Source organism: Danio aesculapii, chromosome 18 (genome assembly GCF_903798145.1).
Source record: "Danio aesculapii chromosome 18, fDanAes4.1, whole genome shotgun sequence".
In the NCBI taxonomy this organism is placed as follows: Eukaryota; Metazoa; Chordata; class Actinopteri; order Cypriniformes; family Danionidae; genus Danio; species Danio aesculapii.
Window position 1 is genome coordinate 19347140 of NC_079452.1, and position 18797 is coordinate 19365936.

Sequence of the window (18797 nt, forward strand, 5' to 3'; positions counted from 1 at the left end):
TATAATTAAACAACAAAAATAGATACAGTGTTTATTTTAACGGCAAAAATCGAGCACAAACGAATGACACCAGTTTTTTTGCGATTTAGAAAAACTGGGGTGGAGAGTGACGTCATGCCTCCCGAAATATTTTGATTAGGCGATATCCATAACAATAAAAATAGATAAAGTGTACAAACCAGCACAAAAATCGAACACAAATGAATGACACCAGTTTTGTGTGATTTAGAGGAAATGGGGTGTAGAGTGACCCCAGCTAGCAAAATTCACGTGGCTCAAATCCGGCCCACACCAGACAATTAAATCTGGCCCACATACCGTATGGAATGATGGCAATTGGGCGATCCACTCCTGTTTGCCAGATCTGGGCCACAATTAAGCCATAGCCATACCACATGGCATCCAGAATTCAACCAAATGAACCAGAACTGACCCTATTCTGGGCCACAATCTGCTTTTATTCTGGCCTAGATCCGGCCCCCACCAAACACTTACATCTGGCCCACATACTGCATGGAATAATGGCACTTGGGCGGTCCGCTCTTGTTTCTCAGATATGGGCCACAATTAAGCCAAAGCAATACCACATATTAGCCACAATTCAACCAAATGAACCAGAACTGACCCTATTCTGGGCCACAATTTGCTTTTATTCTGGCCCAGATCCGGCCCACACCAGACACTTACATCTGGCCCACATACTGCATGGAATGATGGCACTTGGGCGGTCCGCTCTTGTTTCTCAGATATGGGCCACAAGTAAGCCAAAGCAATACCACATGTCAGCCACAATTCAACTAAATGAACTAGAACTGACTCTATTGTGGGCCACATTTTGCTTTTATTACACTTTATTACACTTGCTGGGTGTGGCAAAGTATAAAAATCCCAGCATCCTTTGCAGTATGACTACATTATACAGCTTATTGATGCTACAGTTTTCCGGGCCACATTAGACTCACAGCTGCAATAGCCAGAGCTTACTGTGCCTAATATTTGCCAAAAGTGGTTTTAAGATAACTGGGCCACTTTGCCAATCTTCTCTGGGCCGCTTTAGGCTCACAGCCACATTAGCCAGAGCTAACTGTGCCAAATATTTGCTAAAAGTGGCCCACATTTGTTTTAGGATAACTGGTCTACATTTGCCATATCTTCTCTGGGCCACTATAGGCTAATAGCTGCTTTAGCCAGAGTTTACTGTGCCGAATATTTGTCAAAAGTGGCCCACAAATGTCTTAAAATAACTGGGCCACTTTTGCCATATTTTCTCTGGGCCGCATTAGACTCACAGCCGCAATAGCCAGAGCTTACTGTGTCTAATATTTGCCAAAAGTGGTTTTAAGATAACTGGGCCACATTTGCCAATCTTCTCTGGGCCGCTTTAGGCTCACAGCCACATTAGCCAGAGCTAACTGTGCCAAATATTTGCTAAAAGTGGCCCACATTTGTTTTAGGATAACTGGGCTACATTTGCCATATCTTCTCTGGGCCACTATAGGCTAATGTCTGCATTAGCCAGAGTTTACTGTGCCGAATATTTGCCAAAAGTGGTTTTAAGATAACTGGGCCACATTTGCCAATCTTCTCTGGGCCGCTTTAGGCTCACAGCCACATTAGTCAGAGCTAACTGTGCCAAATATTTGCTAAAAGTGGCCCACATTTGTTTTAGGATAACTGGGCCACATTTGCCATATCTTTTCTGGGCCACGATAAGCTAATGGCTGCATTAGCCAGTATTTACTGTGCCGAATATTTGTCAAAAGTGGTTTTAAGATAACTGGGCCACATTTGCACTTACACGTGTGAGCCACTTTAGGTTTAGACCCAGATAACCCTTAAATGACTATATGCCACATTTTTGCCAACTGTGGCCCACATTTGTCCTCCATAATTTGGGCCAAATTCATCATTTTTCACATAGCCCACATTAGATTTACCTTCAGATTACGTTTTGCCGTAAGTGCCAAATCTTTGCCTTAAATGGCCCATAAATGAATTTGAATCTTTGGCCATTGTACAGGTGGGCCACTCCAGGCTCACATTCGTTTTGTCAGGGGCGAAGGAATTACAGTGCCGCATAAGTGGCCCACATTCGTATGCTATCTGGGACGTCACAGCTCCCGAAATATTTGGATTACATCTAAACAATGAAAACAGATACAGTGTTTGTTTTAATGGCACAAACCAGCACAAATCGAACACAAACGAATGACACCAGTTTTGTGCGATTTTGACGTCGCGGCTCCTGAAATATTTTGCTTATATCTAAATGAGGAAAACAGATACAGTGTTTGTTTTAACAGCACAAATCAAGCACAAACGAACTGTGCTGATTTGGAGTGATTTGAGCAAATCACGTGGAAAGTGGCGTCACATTGTCGAAAAAAAATTGCTTAATATCTCAGATCCAAAACCAGCACAAACGTTCGCTTATGCGGCACAAATCAGCACAAACAAATGGCATCATTTTGGGGATTATTGTTTTTATTTCACGGTGGTGTGTGGAACTTGTATTTCTAAAATTGTGGGGACCAGATGTCCCCACTAGTATAGCAATACTAGTCAATTTTGACCTTGTGGGGACCATTTGTTGGTCGAAATAACGAAAACATGCCAAAATGTCACACATAAAATGCAGATTGTTCGATGGTTGAGTTTAGGGGTAAGGTTGGGGTGGGCGGATATAATATACAGATTATATAAAAATCATTAAACAATATAAAATCAACATATTATACAATATAATACACAATATAAACATAATAACGTCTTTCAGAAGTCCCCATAAAGATAGTTATACAGGTGTATGAGTGTGTGTATGTGTGTGGGAGAGAGAGAGAGAGAGAGAGAGAGAGAATAAAAGCTCAGACTTGTGTAACCTTTGCGGTTCATGATGTTTTTCAAGTATGACAGTCTTCGAAACATAATACTGTTATAGCAACCGTAATTGCCTTTAGCTCATTCATGTCAGTACATTACTGCAATATTACTGAATAAGTTCATCATCATTCTGAGAAAAAAAAGTCTGCTTTATAGCATTCAGCACAGAATTAAAAAGTAAACAAATAGGTATACGTGTACATGTATGTGCAAGTAATACAATCAACACTCACAGGCCACTTTATTAGGTACACCTGTTCAACTGCTTGTACAGGCAGATATGAAGCAGATGTTAGTTAGCTTAATGGGTTAAGACATGCACAGTAGACGTGGTAAAGAAGATCTGCTGAAGTTCAGAATGGGAAAACTAAGGTGATTTAAATGGATAGTTCAACCAAAAATTAACATTTACTGACTATTTACTTATGAGTTTTTTTTCCTGCTGAACACAAAAGAAGATATTTTGAAGAATGTTAGAAACCTGTAACTATTGACACCCATAGGAAGAAAATTAATAGTAAGGAAATCAACGATTCCTGCTTTTCCAAGATTTTTCTAAATAACTTTTTTGTGTTCAAAGAAACTCTAACAATATTGTGACAAGTGAAGGGTGAATAAATATGCCAGAATTTTTGGGTGAACTATTGCACTTTTAAAGTGGCTTGGTTGCTGGTGCCAGATAGGGTCTGAGTGTTTTAGAAACTGCTGAGCTACTGGGATTTTCATAACCATCTCTATGGGAAATAAAAAAAGCAAAGCAAAATAAAATAACATTTATCTTTGGCTATTGAAGTGCAAGTAATTTATTAGGCTGGTCTGAGTATTTCAGAAACTGCTGAGGTACTGGGATTTTCATAACCATCTCTATGTGAAATAAAATAAAATAAAATTTGTCTTCGGAGGTTCAATCAATTAAAAATGTAAGAAAAAAGCCAACATTGGCCTCTCCTACTGCTCTCAAAAAAGTTCAAACTACTTATTTAAAATGAGCCAAAACTATTATCGAGATCTGTTTTTGCAACAACTTAATTATTTTATGTTCAATCCACTAAATTTGTAAGAAGTTAACTTAATTCCTATATGTTGTCCCTACACAAATCGATTATGTGGAACCCAGCCGTTTTTACAGTGTGCAACAAATTCCATTTTTCTTTAGATGGAAACTGTGCTTCATTCTCAAACGATTTATACAATTTACCATCTAGTTTTACACAAGTAATTTGCATATTTAGATGAACTATCCCACTTTTAAAGTGGCTTGGTTGCTGGTGCCAAATATGATCTGAGTGTTTCAGAAACTGCTGAACTACTAGGATTTTCATAACCATCTCCATAGAAAATAAAACAAAGCAAAGCAAAATAAAATAAGATTTGTTTTTGGCTTCTAATATGCAAGAAATTTATTTGGCTGGTCTGAGTAATTCAGAAACTGCTGAGCTACCGGGATTTTCAAAACCGTCTTTATATAAAATAAAATATTCATTCATTTATTTATTAATTTTCTTTTCGGCTTAGTCCCTTTATTAATCTGGGGTCCCGTCACTGGGAAACACCCATACACTCCCATTCATACACATACACTACGGACAATTTAACATGTCTCCCATGCGAATATGGGGAGAACATGCAAATTTCACACAGAAATGCCAACTGACTCAGCCAAGACTCGAACCAACAACCTTCTTGCTGTGGGTCGACAGCCCTACCCACTGCGACACTGCATCACAAAATAAAATATAATAAAATAATAAATTAATTATAATAAATTAATAAATTTGTCTTCTGAGGTTCAAACAATTTATCATATAAGAAAAAAAAAACCAACATTGGAATCTCCTACTGCGCTCAAAAATGAAGTTTGCTGTTTATTCAAACTACTTACTTAAAATGAGCTGAAACAACACAATTCTTGAGATTTTTTGTGACAAATTAATTGCTTTATGTTCAATTCACTTAAATTTGTAAAAACTAATATGTTAACTTAATTCCTTTATGTTGTCCCAACACAAATCCATTATGTGGAATCGATAGTGTGCAACATATTCCATAACTGGCGCCAGTTAACAGGAAGCCCAGCAAGCTGTTTTTTTGTTTTCAAAAGATGTCTAATAGATGTCTAATATTTGCGTATGGATGACAAGAAGGAATTGTGCTTATATTGTACACACTGTAAAAAATGCGGGATTTCACACTATTAATTCATATTTTACCAATACAAATCGAATAAGTTAACTTTACAGATTTAACAAATTTAAGTGCATTGAACATAAAAAATTAAGTTGTCCCAACAAAATCTCAATAATGGTGTTGTTTCAGCTCATTTTAAATAAGTAGTTTGAACAAGCAACAATTTTTTTGAGTGTATATATATATATCTATATATGTGGGTGTGTGTGTGTGTGTGTGTGTGTGCGTGTGTGTGTGTGTGTGTGTGTGTGTACATATTTTTATTTTTAAACAACGATCTGAGGTAAGTGATGTTGAAATACTCCACTTAGCTCTCATTAGCCGCAGCATCATTTGGACACTTACCATTTGGCAGTTCATCGACAATCTTTTCACAGACGCATTAGTGCACTTCCAAGTTTATCTTTCCTCCAGTGTGGGTGGTAATGATTTGATTTGCGCAGTGCAGCCACAGAAGATATTTCCTTATTAGACTAGAGAGTAAAAAAGAAACTGTCCACCCGCTGAATAATAACGATGACTGAGAGCAGGACTGTTCATCTCTTAATCAGCAGATAATGAGCAAAAACCAATTTTCTCAAGTATTATACATATGTATTTGTGAAAGCTGCGTCTTGTGTAAGATATTAAATTGACTGTAATGTTTAACTACATCAGACTATGTTTGAGTTCCCATCATTGTATTGTCCTATTGACTTATCTAGCAAATGCTGTCTCGGCTCATCTACGCACCAAGACAATTGTGCAAATATAAGTATGTCACAATTTTGAATTACCACACAATGACTGGAGTAAAGAAATAAAAGTTAAAATGGTATATGGGAAGCTGCACATCGAGTGAGTCATTAAGACTTTCAAGTTCACCGAGAATGAATCACTTGCAGTTTAACACAAAGGCTAATTGTTCTCCAATGGCCTCGGAGGCAATTTATGTTAATTCTGAGCGCACCGTCAAGACACGCTTCGTTTTAGTCCTCTTAAAAACAATGACATATAGAAGTCAAAACACTGAGGCCTCACACTAAATCCTCACATTTATCAATGAATGACAGAATCTCAGAGAGAGCGAATGAATGATTTCTGCCAGGCTGGAAATCACCTTTAGCCTCCAAAAGAATGTCAATGTGTGCATACCTGCATACACTCCCATTCCCAGATACACACACACACACTCACACATACACACATGTGCTTACTTAGATATCTAAATGGGGACATCACTTACTGTAAACTTCTATTGTTTTTTATACAAAGTTGTATAACCTAACCCTATCCCTCCAAAAAAAAAACATTTAGATTAGATTAGATTAGATTAGATTAGATTAGATTAGATTTAACTTTATTGTCATTACACATGTACAAGTACAAGGCAACGAAATGCAGTTTAGGTCTAACCAGCAGTGCAATAGCAGCAAGTGCAGGATACAGGTATAAGTTCCCTGCTGAAAAATCCAGCTTAAACCAGCCTAGGCTGGTTGGCTGGTTTTAGCTAGTTGACCAGCCTGGTTTTAGAGGGGTTTTGGCCACTTTCAGGCTGGTTTCCAGCCATTTCCAGCCTGGTCTTAGCTGGTCAGGCTGGAAAATGACCAGCTAAATCCAGCTAAAACCAGCTTGACCAGCCTGGTTTAAGCTGGACATAGCTGGTTTTGGCTGGGCTTCCAGCCTGGCAAGTTGTTCAAGCTGGTTTTAGCTAAGACCAGGCTGGAAATGGCTGGATACCAGCCTGAAAGTGGCCAAAAACCCTCTAAAACCAGGCTGGTCAACCAGCTAAAACCAGCCAACCAGCCTAGGCTGGTTTAAGCTGGTTTTTTCAGTAGGGTTATAAAGTGCAGTTATAGAAAAACTATGGTGATATTTACAGATGGATGTACTATCAACATTATATACAGGTTGTATTAGCTATGAACAGATTTACAATAAATGAATATATGTACAGGATTTGATGCTCCGTTAGCGATACAGCGTTGTCTGGTATCCCGCTGTTTAGCCATGTTTCTGTGACAATCATGACATTACAGTTCCATAATCTTTTGCTGTGGTTGATGTGCAGTCGAATCTCATCCATTTTGTTCACCAGTGACCGTACATTGGCGAGAAAGATGCTGGGTAAAGAAAGCCGGTGTGGTGTTAGCTTTAGCTTAGCTCTTAGCCCGCCGCGCTTCCCCCGTCTTTGTTTACGTTCTCTGCACCGCCTTCGAGCACTTCCGCCCGGCTGGGTAGGGCTCTCAGGCCCGGGTGTTCTGGCGATCTCAGGGATGAGTCGAAGATTGTTAATAAAACTGTCCGGAATGCACAATCCAATATCCAAGATGTCCTGTCGGGTGTACGATGTAAAGGCACTGCTGTTCTGCACGAACAGACCCGAAATGAGCAGGAATAATACTGCAATATTGCAGAAACTGGAGAGACACTGAGCCTCGCGAACTGAACGCGCCGCCGTCTCGTCTCGTTACATTTTACATTTAGGTTACATTAAAAAACTTAGTTTACTTAAATTATATACCACTTTATTGTGGGGGACATCTGCAATGGGAGGTCTTTGGAGAAGAGGCCCAGCTCTGGCCCACACAATCAGCTTTTGTTTGGCCCACATGCCGCAGTGGATTGCGGTACATGACTAGACTAAGTCTTGCAAACAAGAGCCAAACATGGACCATAACTGGGCCAAGTCTAAGTCAAGTTAACCCACAACTGGGCCTGAACTGGGCCAGATATGTTGGTGTGTCCCGATGAAATTGATAAACCCAAAAAGCATTCCACTTTAGGCGTGTTATGGGCATGCTTTTTCTCAAAGCGACCTGATTGGTCGAATTATTTTCTTTATTAATGATATTTTCTTTAATAATTTAAATGTATTTCAAGAGTTCACACTTAGCTGATGATTGATTATAAAGCTTGTTTGACATGCTGTCCTGGGAGAGAGCCCTGAGCTCATAAGATCCTCGAGCCCTGTGCTCCCTCCCATTTGCAAGGCGAGAGGGGAGTTTGAACTCTGCTGTAGTGGCTAATCAACAGATAGTGACAGCTCTTTCTTGGTGCATGTCTATGGTGCCGATTTGAATTAGACAATTAACTTCGCATGTTTTAGGACGGTGGGAGGAAACCGGGGAACCCAGGGGAAACCCACGTGAGCATGGGGAGAACGTGTAAACTCCGCACAGAAACGTCGGCTGGCTTGGTAAGGACTAGAACCAGTGATGTTCTAGCTTTGAGGCAACAGTGCTAACCTCTGGGCCACCGTGCCACCCATCTAGGAAAGGAGCAGGAGCAGGGGTGGAAGAGGTGATTCTTCAAAACGAAGATGGCTGTGATATGGAACTTAAGGTATTTATAGTGGCTTAGGAATCGTGTGATTGGTGAATCATAAACTGGATTATGCGGGACCAGCCGCAAGCAATCATAAGCAGAAACATGGTTTTTCCTACCACTGCTATGCTGATGACACCCAGCTATACCTCTCTTTTCACCCTGATGATCCCTCGGTTCCAGCTCGCATTTCAGCCTGCCTGTCAGACATTTCACTCTGGATGAAAGATCATCATCTCCAGCTTAACCTCATGAAAACGGAAATGCTTGAAGTTTCTGCCAACCCGACTCTTCACCATAACTTTTCAATCCAGATGGATGGAGCAACCATCACTGCATCCAAAATGGTAAAAAGCCTTGGAGTTACGATTGATGACCAACTGAACTTCTCTGACCACATTTCTAGAACTGCTCGATCTTGCAGATTCGCACTCTATAACATCAGAAAGGTCCGACCCTTCCTATCTGAACATACTGCTCAACTCATTGTTCAAGCTCTTGTCCTCTCCAAACTGGACTATTGCAACTCTCTGCTAGCCGGGCTTCCAGCTAGTTCTATCAAACCTCTTCAGCTGCTTCAGAACGCAGCAGCACGAGTGGTCTTTGATGAACCCAAAAGAGCACATGTCACTCCGCTACTCACCCGTTTGCACTGGCTGCCAGTTGCTGCCCGCATCAAATTCAAAGCTCTGATGTTTGCTTACAAAGTGACCTCTAGCTGTGCTCCTTCGTATCTGCTCCCACTTCTGCAGATATATGTGCCCTCCAGAAACTTGCGTTCTGTGAATGAACGTCGCCTCGTTGTTCCATCCCAAAGAGGGAAGAAATCACTTTCCCGAACTCTCACATTCAATCTGCCCAGTTGGTGGAATGAACTCCCTAACTACATCAGAACAGCAGATCTAATGATCTAATTTTGCTCTTATCAGTTAGGGAGAATTTCCAAACTGCTTACTCCGAAATGCTGTTGACTGCGCTCATTTCATCTGAACAGCAGACCTCACACACCTTCAGGATGGGGGGGGGGGACTCATGACAAGCTCTCGTTTCTCTGCGGTTATTCGATTGAGGTCTACGTTACAAATTCTTCATTTTATTGAGGTGATAAATCTATCAACTGTCCTACGCTATGATTTTTTTTCACTGTCCTTTTGGAGCAGATGTGTGGCGTAAACAAACAACTGGTTTCTTGTCTTTCATAATGGCTTTTTTCCTCATGAGTATTTGTTATTTTGGGGCTGTGTGTGTGTTTGTGTGTGTGTGTGTGTGTGTGTGTGTGTGTGTGTGTTAGTGGCGTCTTCTGTCAAGATGTGCACACTTCTGCTGCTGACAGTAATCCTCACGGAGCTGTCAGAGTGTGTGTGTGTGTGTTCGTGTGTGTGTGTGTGTGTGCGTGTGTGTGTGTGTGTGTGTGTGTGTGCGTGTGTGTGTGTGTGTGTGTGTGTGTGTGTTGAAAACGGCCCTCAGGATGAGTTGGGTCACAGTTGTGTCTGTAAGTTTGTTACTTCTGGCGTGTCAAACGAAGCACATCCTGATGAGTTTGACAGAGACTTTTCTTGTCTAATTAAACAAATAAAAGCACACTGTTGCTCCTTTGTCAAGATTAGAAGCGATAAAGATAAAAAATATGAGGGATGGAAAGTGATTTTTCCTGTTGAGTGAATGTTTGCAGGCACTTTCCATGACTATGACATCATTATGTGACTTACAGTGAAGCAAAAAATTGAAGTTATTACCAGAGACGGCCAATCTGCAGACATTTTTTTGCTATTTCTATGCATTCAATGCAGTATGTAAAAAATATATATGCAGATTTATGAGTATAGTGACTAAAATATAGCACATGAAATAAAATATTAACTTTTAATCAAGGTTTACCATGCAACAAAGTTTAGATATCTACTAATAATACTACTTCTACTTCTACTATCTACTACTAAAATAATGAAAAGTCAGAAACCTACTGAAAAATTTAGTCTAGGTCAGGTTTAGTCTCTTGGCTTTTCTCCTCACAATTAAAAGTTCAAGGTCAAGGTGTCTTTATTAACACCTGAACGAATTTTTTAAACATGCAAGCTGTTTTACAACACATTTAATCACAAGATCACTTAAAAAAGAGAAAATGCTAAATGTGGACGTTCTGGACATACAACAATACTAGAATTTATTTTATTAAACTCACGAAACGTACAGTGCAAATAATTCAAGGTTTATAAATGATTCAGAATTAGATCACAAACATTGCAATTAAATATGATATACAGTTGAAGTCGGAATTATTAGCCCCCCACCCCCCCTCCCCCCGTTTATTTTTTTCCCCAATGTCTGTTTAATGGAGAGAAGATTTTTATCAACACATTTCAAGACATGATAGTTTTAATAACTCATTTTTAATTGATTTCTTTTATCTTTGCCATGATGACAGTAAATAATATTTGACTCGATACATTTCAAGACACTTCTATACAGCTTAAAGTGACATTTAAAGGCTTAACTTGGTTAATTAGGTTAACTAGACAGGTTAGGGTAATTAGGCAAATTTTTGTAAAACAATGGTTTGTTCTGAAGACAGTCAAAAAAAAATTTGCTCAAAGGGGCTAATAATTTTAACCTTAAAATGGTTAATACAAAGTTATAAACTGCTTTAATTCTAGCTGAAATAAAAGAAATACGACTTTCTCCAGAAGAAAAAATATTATCAGACATACTGTGAAAATTTCCTTGCTCTGTTAAACATCATTTGGGAAATATAAAAAAAGAAGAAAAAAAAATCAAAGAGGGGCTAATAATTCTGACTTCAACTGTAGATAATAAAGCAGCTCATACAGTTTTATTCTAAAATAGATCAGAGATGAGCACTTTTAAAGCAACAAAATAATAAAAGTGTAATCATATATAGCCAGTGTTGCCAGATGTAGCTGACTGATTCCAGCCCAAAAACTGTCGAAAAACCACTGAAAACCAAAAAGTGCCGCTCAACAATCAGTAGACTAATATAATATGGTTGGGAGTGATTGAGATGTCGTGTCGGGGATGGAGATCACAAGCGTTTCTACACTAATTTAAGCGTTTGTATGCAAAGAACGGGGGCTATGGCATCTCTTTGGGAGATCAAAACAGGTTTACAAGGGCAGACTGTAATTTTTTACCCGCAAAAATAAATTCAAAACTGCCCAATTGGACGGAAAACTACCCAATCTGTCAACACTGTATATACCACAATAAAAATTGACTTTGTAAAAAAAATATGCGTAAATGAACAGTTTTCCGTATTTTGTTATTCACGTTTCTATTTTTCCTCATTTATTTATGCTTTTGAATTCCACAACTTTTATCCTTAAAAAGTTGGAAAAAGTGACTTTTATTAACATTATTAATAGTTTATTAATAGTTTATAGTGATATATTGTCTAAGTTGGTGTTGTATATTGCTCTAAAAAAATCTTATAATAAGCTGCCAGTACATTTTCTGTTATTTTACAGACTTATTTCTCTATATATTATTTGTTATACACTATATTATTTCAAACTAAAATGTCAATAAAAGTCACTTTGTTAAACTGCCTTAAAATATCTTAAACTCACAGAAATATTGTGTTGTAGGTGTTTAACAGGTCTTAATTTTGCTTTGTCCAAGTAAAGCTATTGAATTGGGCTGACATCCATCCAATCATCAACAATACATCTCAATAAAACCTTATTTTTTATATTTAAGTTTTTTATTGGAAAGAGATACAATTCACAGCAGATGTTTTTACAGCAAATTCCCAAAATTAAATTCACTAATCAGGAAAAAAAACTAAAAACAATTAAACGATTTCTCATGATAATACCAGGCCATTAGAAAAATCTTAACCCTGCAGTAAGTCTAAAAATTTCGTTCTTAATGGTCCTAAAAGCTCTTAAATTTGACTTGTTGAAACCTGCAGAAACCCTGAGAAATTGTATTGAAATCATTATTAAAGTAAGCATTCAAATTTTACACTCCAAGAAAAAAGTTTTAAACATTTGATGAAGACACCAAAATGGGATGCCTAATCTTTGAGCCATTTATTAAAATTTAATTTCATAATCGTCATTTTATGAAGGTCAATCTCTGTTTTTGGATAACCTTCAATTAGTTATTTAATATGATCATAAGCATTGATTGCAAATGTGCATTTAAACGGTCATACACAACCTCACTAACTCACAGTAGCGACTGTAGTGTCTTTTTCCCCCTGCTTCTCTCGGCAGACATCAAGAAAACCGAATCAAGTAAATGTGTGTGTCTGTGTTTTCTGCGCGGCCAGTTTGTTCCTGCAATACTCCCACACACCCATGCAGGTTTCCACTAGCTCATCTGAAGAACTCAATCCCTCCCGAATTACAGGGAGATTTAACTAGATTATCCACTGGGTCCTCGCCCGCTGAGAAAACCAGGCCCGACGCAGCGACGCTGTTTCAGCACCTGTTCCTCCACAGCTGCTCTACTGCACCACAGATAGAGAGACCAGGAAATGAGAAAGAGACACGTCTGAACTAACCGTTTCCCTTTCCACTCTAATTAACACAATTAGTGCAGAGGAACAGGGCTGAAGCATTTTGTTTTTTACTTTGGCAGCATGGTCGCCAAACTATGCTTTTTACACCGTAACTTAATAGTTGGCTTAAGTATGGTTGAAATCAAAATTATTAGCCCTCCTGTAAAATTTTAATGATATTAAAAATATTTTACAAGTGCTGTTTAAGAAAGACAAGATTTTTTTACAACATTTTAAGAGCATAAAAGCTTTAATAACTTAATTCTCACAACTAATTCCTTTTATCTTTGCCTTTGACAGTCCATAATATTTTACTAGATATTTTGAAGATACCAGTCTTGAGCTTAAAAGGCAATTTAAAGCCTTAACTAGGTTAATTATGTTAACTAGGCTGCTAGTCACTAGTGGCAACTAGTTGCTGCTGCTTGTTTGCTGACAGGAACATGCAAACGTGAACACATTACACCCATACTGGCTTCTCCTCACTGGCTTCCTGATACATTCAACCCAGGCTCATTCGGAATACGTACCCCTGTATACATTTCTGGAGAGCAGCAAATACGTCCCATGAGCTGGGACGTATTTCGTGCCTGCTGTTTTAGCGTAAATCCACCAGAGGCCGCTGTCGACTGACTGATCGACTGACCCAACCTCCTCCTTTCCGAAACCAAACCAATAGTGTTTTCAAAAGCACCGATTGACCCGCCCACCCTCTTCCTTCAACCCAACCAACAGTTTTCAAAAGCAATCCAGAAAAAGAAAAGCCTTTGTCTGATTCTTACCACCTTTTACCACATTCTCACCCTGTTATTTACTTGTTTATTTGATTTTTCTCCTTTTGTTTTTGTCTTACCTGCTTTCTGGAACCATTCTTCTCCATACTCGAACCCCGTCATCGTGGTCAACTCCTCTCTGCGTCTCAAGTCCGCTGATGTACATGGTGAGCTACTGGACAAACTGGTAACAGCAGGAAGGCCATCCATATGGAGGTAAGTGGTCAGCTGGTAAGCGTGAAAAGGGATGGCGTTATACCGCCCCGTAAATTTATTTTAAAGACAAAATGCAGCCATACGTACTTCTGGCTACATATCTCGTGATCTCCAGAAATGTATGTAGGGCTACGCTTTCAGAATGAGCCTGTGTTGGATACATTTTTAAGATTTTAGTTTTGGTGTTTAAATCCCTAAATGGACCAGCACCAAGATACCTTTCTGCTTTAATTCAATTGTACATTCCATCAAGGGCAGTTAGACGTGCTGATCAGTTACTTTTGGCTGTACCACGCACAAGGTTAAAAACCAGGGGGGACCGTGCCTTTGCAGTTGTTGCCCCTAAACTTTGGAATAATTTGCCTCTCCTTATATTAGGCAGGTCACAACCCTTTCTGTTTTTAAATCTTGTCATAAAACCCATTTTTACTCTTTGGCTTTTAACACCATATGAGAGTCTTATGTCATATGGTAATATATACCATATATTATATGGTAAGCACTTGTTGTTTTTAAAAAGCGCTTTATAAATAAACATTGACTTGACTTGACTAGGCATTTTAGGTTAAGTAGGTAAGTCTAAGGACAACAGTGCTTTGTTTCAACCCAGGCTTATTCTGAAAACGTAACCCTATATATATATATATTTCTGAAAAGCACCAAATACGTCCCAGAAGGTAAATTTTTTACAGTTACTGTTTTCGCGAATCCACCAGAGGCCGCTGTGTATGCTTTTTAAGATCTCAGATTTTTCTCACGGGTGCCATTTGCGCCTGCTCTTCTCGCGTAAATCCATCAGAGGCCGCTGTCGACTGACTGACTGACTCACTGACCAACCGACCGATCACTCCACCCACTCCCTTCCCTAAACCCAACCGATAGTCTTTTAAAAAGCACCGATTGACCCGCCCACCCACCTCCCTAAACCCAACCGACAGTGTTTTCAAAAGCAATCCAGAAAAAGAAAGGTCCTCGCAACAACCTGATATTTACCATGTTTTCAGATTTTACAACATTCTCACCCTGTTATTTACATGTTTAATTTACTTTTTGGCTTTTGCTATTGCCTTACCTGCTTTCTTTAACTGTACTTTACCAGAACTGAACCCCATTTTTGTGGTCAACTCCTCTTTGCGTCTCAAGTCTGCCGACGTACGCTGCAAGCCACATGATAAACTGGTAACAGGGGGAAAGCCTTCCATACAGAGGTAAGTGGTCATCTGCCAAAATAGAGGGGGCTAATAATATTCACCTTTAAAAATAGCAAAAAATAAATCAATAAATAAATAAATGGAAAATGATTCCAGTCAAACTGCGAAATAAGACTTTCTCGAGAAGAAAAATATTATAGGAACAACTGTGAAAATTCACTCCCTCTGTTAAACAGCGCTTGGGAAATGTTTTAAAAAAGAATGCTAATAATTTTGCCTTCAACTGTATAACATGATGTAATATTAATAACAAATAGCATAATAGTTTCCCCATTACTTCAGAACAGTCAGCAAATCAAAGTCTTAATGAATAGAATTCAGTCATAAGAAAAAGCGGCTGTAATAAAATGCAGCAATTTAGTGCAAAGCCCAAACAAAACAGGTGTAATTTGCACAAATTATCAAGTCTGAAAGGCTAATAGCTCAGCGTGGCATCGCTAAAAATCACATTACACAAACAGTAAGGCATTAGGCTAGGCTGAGTGCTGATATAAAAATAAATAAAGCAACCTACAATGCTAAAATCACTCAAATATGCTGCATATACTTAATGGAATAGTGTTTGTCTGCTAAAGTCACATTTAGAAGAATTGGCCTGGGATGCAAAACGCAGCATTTGTAGTCTTCACAGATTTATATATAACGTAAATATTTAACTTTTTCATTTTAAAACACTGTTATTATGTAAACAAACTCTAAAATATATTAGCGCTGCAGCTGCTAGCACTGTTCTTCTAATTTCAGCAAAACTTCTATGCATTTGTCTATAGAAGGAGTGCCCAAACTTTTTTCACATAAAAACCAAATACCAAAATACCAAAGTATCATTGAGAAGGTATCCGCGGGGTCTTAAAAAGTCTTAAAATGTCTTAAATCTCAAAAGCTAAGTTTTAGGCCTGAAAAAAGTTTTAAATCTACTGAAATGTTGTGCTGTAGGTCTTAAATCTTTTTAATAGGTCTTAATTTTATTACTATTGTAATAAATTGACAGCTATATTAAATTGACTAATTAAATTAAATTGACTAATTGACAGCTATGTTTTAAGGGTTATAAGGTTTGTGAATGGATATATTTGAAAATGAATAAAAAATATAAAAAAATTTGTATTGAAAAACAAAAAAAATATATTAAAATTGTAAAAAATGTAATAAATTGTAATAATTTTTTGATATGGCAAATAAAAACAATTTTCTAACTGGCATATTCGAAAACAATCCTTAGCATTCAGCCCTTGTCTTAAAAAATGTCTTAAAGTCTTAAATTTAACTTGCAGAAACCCCACCATTGAGAGTGTAGGTAAATATACCAAACTTTATTACATTAAAGCTGCCATAAGTAGTTTTCTAATTTATTTCCTAATATTTCTAAATAAATAGAAAACATTACTTTAAATTGTATTAACAAATGCAGCATAACTTTTAGATTATAACTTAATGCAATAAAAACATAAACAATTACATTTAGAACACATTGGAGTTCAATGCTGAATACACTAATCAAACAGAATCTGCCTTTGTCTGCCTCACCAAAGTCTCTGCATTGTCAGATGGCAGTATGTACATTTAAACAATCGGATTAATTTACGCCATTTAATTGAGACATTTAATTTCAGTTTTTAACAATAAAACAAACAAAAGGTTACATTAAATTTGAATTGACAGTCTCGAAACTTCAGAACTACCTTTTCAGTGGGGATGGCAGGCCAAATCAAAGGTTACCATGGGCCAGTTTGGGCATCACTGGTCTATTAGTTTTCTATAGTTTAGGGTTTCTTTTTTGGGAGCTTATAGCTCATGTTGATGTCTAGTCATGTTTATATAGTGCAATCAAGATTCAGAAATAGCTATTTTAATAGGCAGCACTATTGCTCATTGGTTAGCACTGTCACCTCACAGCAAGAAGGATGCTGGTTCGAGTCCTGACTGGGCATTTGCATTTCTGTGTGGAGTTTGCATGTTCTCCCCATGTTGGCGTGGGTTTCCTTCGGGTGCTCCGGTTTCCCCCACAGTCCAAACACATGCGCTGTAGGTTAATTGAATAAACGAAATTGACCGTAGTGTATGAGTGTGTGTGAATGCAAAAGTGTATGCATATTTCTGGGTACTGGGTTGCGGCTGGAAGGGCATCCGCTGTCAAACATGTGCTGGAATAGTTGGCGGTTCATTCCGCTGTTGTGACCGTTGATAAATAAGGGACTAAGGCAAAGGAAAATGAATGAATGAATGAATGAATAGCTATTTTGAGCAATGTGCAGAGATTAGCATCATCTATCAATGTGGAAGATTCTTTCAACAGCAAATTTTGCAAGAACGCATACTTCCATGTCTTTGCCAATTTTATCCCACCATTTTTAAGCAACTCCTATCATGAATGGGAGATTGTGCAGTCATAAATAAAAAAATAAATAAAAAATGACCCCAGTGTTCGTATATTCCACTGCTATTGTTGATCAGAAACATGACCTGTCTGAACGCCACTTCACTTAACACACTTACAGCCACTTCACTCTGATCTTTTGTTTTTGGATGAATTTTAGATGGATTACTCTTCACTACAATCCCACTTTATTCTTTCCAATCTTCCGACTAAATCTCAGTTGACAGAAAATGATGAAGATTCTTCATCTGTGTTTCCATTCGGTGACCACACCTAACGCCGAACGAAGCTTCGAACAAAACTGCATGTCGTTACTTGCGGCACGGTCATAATCATTACAATTTGACATTTATAGCCGAACAGAGCTAATAATTGACAAGGCGCTGATCAGGAAGGTTGCGCAAAGCCTTTTGAACACTGTTATTTGATGTGATGTGTTAATGCGATGCATGGACACACTAGGAAGAGGATGGTCGCTCTTATTAGAGACCAGTCTAAACATTGCAGCTTCAAAGTGTCGGTCCAGGTGGGAACGAAGAGCGTGATGTCATAGGCGAAGATGTAATGTCTGGCTGTCTCATACCTCGGCGTTATTTGGTCATAAATAATTAGAAATGATAGTTAATTTACTTCGCTTGTCAGGTGAGAACACGGGACAGCTAATAACTGAGGTTAGGAAAGAAAACAAAGAAGCCACAAAATGCCAAAATGTTAACCATACACGGAAACATGCTGCGGTTGCTAGGAGACAGGTAAACAAACATTGTTGCAAGAAATGGGTGTTGTTTCAATGAGCCGGAGGGGACAAGGCTAAAAACGCCTTAGGATCCAGTTCCACAGGAAACGAAGCCAAGTATCATTCACAGTGCATTCCATCAGCTAATTGTTTTCACTTTTCACCTCTTTCAGTTCACCTGTCAGAACACATTGTTTCGTCTGTTCATTCAAGTACTGTATGAATCAAAATTAGTCAATGGTTCTAAGTAAGACTATGGTAATTAATTAGTGCATCCTAATATGCAAGTGCACAATGCAATTGAAATACAGTCATAGTCAAAGCCAGACAGAATCTGCAGAATACTATGGAAGTTAATGGTTAAAGTTTTCTTCAAAATGCTTCTGAACAAGTGAAAAGTGAGTAAATTAAGACAGAATTGTAAGTTTTGGGTGAACTATCTCTTTAACACATGAAATAATATTAATATAATAATACGTTTTACACTTTTATTTAAGGTTTCCATGTAAATCCCATGGTTTTGGTAAACAAGCAAGTCTCTCATACAATTCATTCATTCATTCATTTTCTTTTCGGCTTAGTCGCTTTA